The 7,237-nt window shown below is 37.1% G+C and overlaps 1 long non-coding RNA gene across 1 annotated transcript; it reads left to right on the top strand.

Annotated features, from left to right (window-relative positions):
- Positions 1-610: 610 nt before the first annotated feature.
- On the top strand, positions 611-2,226 carry LOC134658739 (uncharacterized). Its single transcript, XR_010097722.1, has 4 exons — positions 611-662; positions 1,196-1,261; positions 1,346-1,390; positions 2,121-2,226. It is a non-coding gene; the product is annotated as an uncharacterized LOC134658739 (long non-coding RNA).
- The last annotated feature ends 5,011 nt before the right edge of the window (positions 2,227-7,237 follow it).

Below are 7,237 nucleotides of genomic sequence, written 5' to 3'. Positions count from 1 at the left end.
TAGATTTATTTAAAAAGTCTTTATTGAACAACAACATAAGTATAAAATAACAATAAAATAACCTAAATAAAAGAGACCCTCAAGAGGCGGAAATACGGGGGTCTCGACGCCAATTACAACTTTGTTCCTTTTGGTGTCGAGACCCTCGGTCCGTGGGGTCCGGGAGCACAAAATTGATTTACATATTTGGCCAAACGGCTGGTTGAGGTCACTGGGGACAAAAGAGCTGGCAGCTTCCTCGCTCAACGAATAAGCGTTGTAATTTAGCGAGGAAATGCTGCCAGTATCATTGGTACTATGCCCCAGGGGCCCTCTTTAGATATAGGTTTTTAGTTTTCCTTTTTTAAGTAGTAGTTTTAGTTTTGTAGGTAGTTTTAATTTTATTGTTATCTTATATTTATTTATTATTTATTATAAGAATAAGCACCATTTAAAGCTTTTCGCTTCTAATTCTTATAAAAATCAAAAAGCCAAAGGAAGAGGCGTAGTTTTTTTATAAAAATGTTTTCCATGATGCCAATAATATCCAGAGAGGAAAAAAGTTTGAATAGTCCTTTTTCCTTTTAAAAAAATACATGCTGTCTGACATAGATATCTGGTTTTTTTTTCAGTTTTCACCATACTGGAATCCTGAAGTAGTGCAGACCAATCTACAAATACAGGTTAAATTAATGTAGTTTCACTATATCACTATAAATTACTATAATAATAAAAAATTAAATAGATTATAATTCGCATTAAAAGTAAAGTTGAAATAATTTGACCTAAAATATGCTATCATTCATGAGATATAGCCTGATGACAGACAGACAGACGGACAGAGGAATCTTAGTAATAGGGTCCCGTTTTTAATTACCCTTTGGGTACGGAACCCTAGAAATGATCACAATAGTCTCATATTTATTATTTACTATTTGGCACACCTCAGTAAAAGATACAGCTTAAAGAAAAACCATTCATTAATGATAGAAGCAGACAACAGGCGATCTTATCGCTAATGAGCGATCTCTTTCAGATAACCTTACACAACTTAGATACTAAATATGTCTAAGTTGTGTAAGTTATCTGGAAGAGATCGCTCGCATCGCAACTTAGACATATTTAGTATAGTTCGTTAAGTTCGTTTAGTTTTAGGACAGGTTTATCTGTGTCCCAAATATTTATTAATATAATGTACTTATTTAACGATTTGCAGGAAGATATTGACCGTCAATTTGCACCAACGCAAAGACCAAGATTTGATTTGCAGCAACAGCGAGTGGTATCTAATATTGGTATTTATAATTTTTTTATACAATTTTTTTAAATATATATTTTTTAAATCCTTTAATTATTTTACCTATAGATATCAGGCAGTCAAATGATGGAAATGGCAATGCAAAGAATGGAGGTAAACAGTATCTACTTATTTGTGCTAGAAATAAAGGTATAGTCTGGCAAGTCATTTCCGTCAGTAGAAAAAGGCGGCAAATTTAAAAGGCGCGAACTGTTAATTATTCCATAGAAAGTTTGAATATCGCGCTTTTTTCTATTGAAAAAGTGCGTTTGCCAGTGTATACCTACGTGTCTAAATTGGTAAAAACCTATATTTTCTTCGTACCTATACGCCTTAGCACCATACATGTACCTGATATACATACATAACACCGTACTTAATAATACATATTACCGTACATACATACATAGCATGTCTATTTAGCAGAATTTTATCTATGAGAAAGAAGTTATGGAAGCATTTATGTAAACTTAAATATTAAGTCAAATTAAATTTTAAATTAAAGATATAATTAAACAGACACCTAACATTTAAAAGTACAGGAGATAGGTAGAGAGGTTTATCTTAATGACAACTTATTTTTAGGTACAATTTTACTGGCCTACAAAATGTATATTTTGGTCAGCAGAAAATTCAGTTAGTCAGCAAAATCTAAACTCCTTGCTTGCTGACCATCTGCCGACCAAAATATATATTTTTGACTGATCATGGACCTAATTAGTTGCGTTTAGTGGTAGATGTATGAACTCGCAATAAACACTAATCAATGTGAAAACAGGCCCCAATGTGAAGGCCACTCACTTATCCGTACCCGTATTGACCTTACTTCCCCTTATTTTTACAGAACGCAGCAATGGCGAAGGCTGTGAGAAATGTTTCGTTTCCAGCAACGGAAACTAAAAACATCTATAGAAGATCGCGCTTTAGAATAAATGGAAGACGTCAAAATGCAAGTTATTATTTTAATAACCTTCATTTGTTTTACATACCTATAGTATTTTCCTCGCGTCGGTGTGACAAAAAAAAATTGCACCCCACTCGGTAGCAAAGTTTGTTTAAACCTAGTGCTTAGAAACCCCTTCAATATTCGACGCTCGTGGTTCAATAAAATTGTGGAATATTTCGCTGGCTCGGGTATCAATATTAGCACAGGGGGTTAAATAACAACTTTGCTCCCTTGTAAAATAAACAACTATTATCGGTAAGCTTATTTTAACGTGGCAAGTATTCTGAAATTAATTGCATTTTATAATGTTTGAATCGTATTCATACAAACGCATTTAAAAGTCATTTATCTAACTTGGATCCTAACTTTACATAACCCACAATCAATTTGTACAAAATTATGGCTATTTTACTTAAAATGCTTGATTCAAATGTCATCTATTCTCTCACCCATATCAATGTGATATAGATTGATGATAGCCATTATTCTGGTTCAGTGACTTCAAATGTAAGGTTCTTATGAAGGGTATGATATAGGTTTCAAGGGTATGATATCCAGTGCGATCTTGTTATGTCCGACTATATTCTAAGAGGTGTGTCTCAATAGGAAAATGTCTGTCGAAGCGGACTAACTTTTACCATGGGACCAACTTCTAAGTGTAAGGCCTGAGTGGACGCTCGTGTTGGGCGTGCAGCGGGGCGGGGCGTGCGGCGTGCATGTCAAACAAATGCAAACGTATAGGAGCGGCCTTAATGCACGCTGCTCAAATCACTTGTGAGCCCGACGCCATGCCGTACGCCCCGCCGTACGCTCCGCTCCGAGCGTCCACTCAGGCCTTACACTAAACCGCAATTAAAAAAACTGCTGGCATTGTGGTGATTTCGGTGTCAATGTTTTTATGGAATAAAAGTTGTTCAGCATGACGTGCATAATCAGCCCTCAAAGTATGATCAGATATAACAAAATAACTCTGTAGGTATATCCTCGATTTCGACATTGTAGAACTCTACGAATATGAAATCATGAGCGTAATATTTACTAGTGACAATCGAATTAAAAAAAATCGTATAAATTTTATTTAGAAATTTAAATCAGGCAACAAGGCCCATATAACAAATACCTTACAGACTAATATACATAATATAAACTTAAAACTAAACACTAATTACATATTTAGTCGACAAAACGGCGTGACTCCGTTGCATCGGCTGCTCTTGTGTCGGATTCGGCAGTTTGGCTGGAGTTGCAGGCGTCCATAGGCTACGGTGACTGCTTACCATCAGGCGGCCCGTGCTTGTTTGCCACCGATGTGGTATACAAAAAATAATAAAATAATAATATTATGAAGAATGCAAACGAAATCACTTGATACTTGAGTTTCAGCGGGACTGCAATATTATGATCACGCGATAGAGATAGCAAACGGTGGTTCACTGTGCTAAATGATTCGTGCTTGGCATCCTTACTTTAGCAAATGTACAGTCAGTACCCTCAGATATATCGGAGCGGCCAAGGTGTTCACAATTAGAAATGCCACGAATATTCGGCAACTATTCGGTATTCGGCCTATTCGGCCACTTAGCCGAATATTCGGTATTCGGCCGAATGTTGCCTACTATTCGGCCGAATACCGAATATCTCTTGCCGAAGAAAAATTACACAAAAAAACTACCAAAAATGAGGCACATGTAATATTTAAAATGGAAAGTTGTTAAATAGGAAGACCCTTTTTGAAGCATTTGTTGATTACCTATGAAATGTTTTATTTTTATCATGGGTCTGATTTCATTGACTCTAATAACAACATTCATTAATCATTAGTTCTGTTTTACAAAAAATATATCTTACCAAACGTTGTGCTTTGTTGGCGAACAGTTTTCATCTTTTCATAATAATTGTGACTCACAATGTTCGCATCTCATGCCGAATATTCGGTATTCGGCCGAGGCCAAAACTACTATTCGGGGCATCTCTATTCACAATATCTGAACACGCACTCTAACACCCTGACAATATAGGCGTGTACCGATATATCTGATGGCGACTGTATGAGCTCGCACTAGGATAGTGATCGCATAGTGATGGCGTGATTTCTAAGATGGAGATGAGAGAAATCATGTTATCTCTCTCTCTAACATAGTGAAATAGCTGCGTTCGCGATTACCCAGCGTTCGTGATTACCCAGCCTTCCCCTTCTCAATAGGCCCTTTGTCATTCAAACTTCTGTACCTTCCGCTGTATGTCTATTCTATCTATTTAATAAATAGTATATTACTCTGTGGAAGACATAATGAATGGTCTGCCACACACACTAACGACGAAGGGTCCCAGATTGTGGTCTGACCGTGTATTGGGATGATCGATTTACAGACCCTTTGTGGTAGGGATGCCACATACTTGATACTTGACATTGTTGATCTGTATAGCGTAGAGTTTTGAAGAAACACAATTTACAATGTCTTTGGGTCTTAATAAACGAGAACTTAATACGTAATGGATATTTGTAAGACCGAACTCATCAACTAAAGCGTTTTCACACCGCTTTACTGGTCCCATTTATGCTCCATTCTTATTGCCCGTAAGGCTAGTCCTGAGATATATATATATATACATATATATATATATATATATATGTCAATGGTGGAAATTAACAATTTACTATTATTTTACAGCATCAGCTCCTTGCGCGAGGTAGAAAACAGTGGAGTCCACCGAAATCACAGGTTAGAATGTGTTTTCTATTCCTGCCTCTAAGTTTTTAGTTTGTATTTTCATGTGGTTTGTATATTCCCACCATTGTAGGTATGGGTCCATGGTACAATTCATATTGTCTCCTTTCCGGTCTACCGGCATCCCCAAAAATGAAATGGATAATAGCAGTAAAACCTAAAAATAATAGGTAGTTTTTTTAATGATATAGGAGGGCCATTTTATTTAAGGTTGTCCCCTAAGCCTAAACTTTTTTTCAAATTTGGGATTTTTATGTTATTTCTACTCAGAATCACGAGCTCTTTTGATCCTAATAGGAGAAAAAAAGTGTCCCAAAATGTCCATACATTTTTCGATCTTTTTCCATTCGGTGACCGCCATACAAAGTCTATGAAAAATGGTAACAGAATGGGAATAAAAACCTTGGGACCCTTTGTTTTCTCGTATTAGGATAAAAAGAGCTCGTGATTCTGAGTAGAAATAACATAGAAATCGACAAATAAAAAAAAAGTGTAGGGGACAACTTTAAATAAAATGGCCCAGGAGGCAAACCAGCAGATGAATCGAATGGTAAGCGATTACCGTCGCCCATGGACACCCGCAATACTAGAGGCGTCCCTTTAAGATGGGAATACGCTGTTTTTCTTTATTCTTCAAGTCCAACATTTACGTCATTATTTTATGTAACTACCTAAGGTTCCGATTCGAACTTTAATATACAATACAATACACAATACAAATACTCTTTATTGCACACTCATTACAGAAAATAATACAAATAATACAGGAAGAAGAGGTCAATAATACGAATATATTCTTCAAACAAAAACGTCACTTTTAACACTGACACATCGAATCCATATCGTTTCTAGATCTATTAATTGTCGTATCTCAAACTTCGAATCGGGCAGTAGTACCTATGTATATGTATTTTGTGAATGAATTTTCAGCCCTCATCAGTATTGGGCCCAAGCCCTGGGGTAAGTTCCTTTGCTTTCTAGGGTTCCGTAGTCAACTAGGAACCCTTTATAGTTTCGCCATGTCCGTCTGTCTGTCCGAGGCTTTGCTCTGTTATCGTTAGTGCTAGAAAGCTGAAATTTGGCATGGATATATAAACCAATAAATCCAACAAATTCGTACAATAATACGAGTATCTAGAAAAAAAATGTTTTTGGGGTACCTCCCCTACACGTAAAGTTGGGGTGTCATTTTTTTCGGTTCAACCTTACAGTGTGGTACCCCACACTATTCGTTACCCCTATTACGTTATTACTAACCCCTATTCGTTTTGAAAGACCTATCCAACGATACCTCGTTGGATAGGTCTTTCAAAACGAATAGGGGTTTTCAACAATTTATTTTTCATAAAGTGAATATTTTCGGAAATAATCGCTCCGAAAGAAAAAAAAATGTGTCCCCCCCCCTCTATATTTTGAACCAGAGAGAAGAGCCGCGATAGCAGAGGATGCTGGTTCGATTCCAGCCTAGGGCACTGGAGGCCTTGGTCACTTTTTCTTAGTATATGACATTTATTTAAAGTTCAGAGAGAAGAGTCGTATAATGTATTGGGTCCCATACATTTAACGACTCCTCTGTTTCCGCACAGACTCTACAATCTTTAAAAAAAAATCACTTCTCAGCTGGCACGTTATTGGTCAAAAAATAGCCACGAGGCGGCTGATGAAGTAAGTGTTGACATTTATATTTAGGAAATAAGTTATCCTATTTTAAAGTCAGCCAGTTTGATGACTTGAAAGAAGAGGTTATACATGTACAAGTACAAAGAAAATCCGTGGCACAGAATAAATAATAGTACTATCTAGGTACAGAAGATTCACACGCGTTTATTACGACAGATATGACCGCTAGGTGGCGCAACCGCGAGCAGGCATCCGTTCCATAGCGGTGCGCGGCAACCACTATGGCTAGACACCAAAATTGGTGTGGGGCGCATGTACTTGTTGGTACTTGTAGCGACGCGACGAAACCGAGGAGTAAGCCACGCTTCTCCGTGGCTGATTACAGTTTTTTCACCGCTACTATAAATGTAGGGTCGACAACGTTTCCCTAATGGCCCTGACGTGACTGAAATCGTAGAATAATTTCTGTTATTTCGTATTTAAATCTTATTAATGCATAGTTCGTTTTGTAATGGTGGCCAAATACAAACTTTGATTTAAACAGATTCCGCCTACACCGGAAGAGCTTGAAAACGTAAGCTTTTTTTATTTCGACGATCGGTTTAGCCTGTACAGTAGTAACTTCTCCCGTGAAAGTTTTGGTCCTGGGTTCGAATCCCGTTCAGA

The sequence above is a fragment of the Cydia amplana genome, chromosome 23, assembly GCF_948474715.1.
Source record: "Cydia amplana chromosome 23, ilCydAmpl1.1, whole genome shotgun sequence".
In the NCBI taxonomy this organism is placed as follows: Eukaryota; Metazoa; Arthropoda; class Insecta; order Lepidoptera; family Tortricidae; genus Cydia; species Cydia amplana.
Note: the sequence above shows the minus strand (reverse complement) of the source record. Positions and strands in the feature narration are given on the sequence as shown.